Source organism: Sceloporus undulatus, chromosome 11 (assembly GCF_019175285.1).
Source record: "Sceloporus undulatus isolate JIND9_A2432 ecotype Alabama chromosome 11, SceUnd_v1.1, whole genome shotgun sequence".
NCBI lineage: Eukaryota > Metazoa > Chordata > Lepidosauria > Squamata > Phrynosomatidae > Sceloporus > Sceloporus undulatus.
In genome coordinates this window covers 430,658-431,224 of record NC_056532.1, presented here as the reverse complement: position 1 = coordinate 431,224, position 567 = coordinate 430,658, and the positions used below count along the sequence as shown (strand labels likewise).

Genomic DNA, 567 nt, shown 5'->3' with positions numbered 1-567 from the left:
CATGAAGTTAAGATGGTATGGAGGGCATACCTTGTCGACTGGCACCTATACCTTCTGGACATGAAGTTAAGATGGTATGGAGGGCATACCTTGTCGGCTGGCACCTATACCTTCTGGCCATGAACTGGGAGTTTTTAAAAATCCGGGGACGTTAACATCCATTTGCATCTCAACAAAGACATGCTTCAGGTATAATGAATTCGGAAAGTCTTTCTAGAAACCCTTAAGGAATCAGTTTTGTCCTGTTTTATAAACATTCACTTGAGTCGAAGGCTTTCATGGCCGGCATCCATGGTTTTTTTGTGGGGTTTTCGGACTATGCAGCCATGTTCTAGAAGCGTTTCTTCCTGACGTTTCACCAACATCTGTGGCTGGCATCTTCAGAGAATGCTGGCATGGAAAAAGTGGGTATATATATATATATATATATATATATATATATATATACATACTCTGTGACTCCAGTACTCTGTGACTCCAGGTTGGGAAGAGTATATCAGGGATGTAGCCAAGGGGGGGGGTTCTTGGGGTCCGGACCCCCCCCTTCCATTAGAAAAATGAATGGTG

The 567-nt window shown here is 43.4% G+C and overlaps 1 protein-coding gene across 1 annotated transcript in view; it reads left to right on the top strand.

Moving 5' to 3' along the window:
• Positions 1-567, top strand: part of LOC121916964 (polypeptide N-acetylgalactosaminyltransferase 17-like) — a 17,078-nt gene that overhangs the window by 7,572 nt on the left and 8,939 nt on the right. The gene's annotated exons all lie outside the window — the stretch shown is intronic.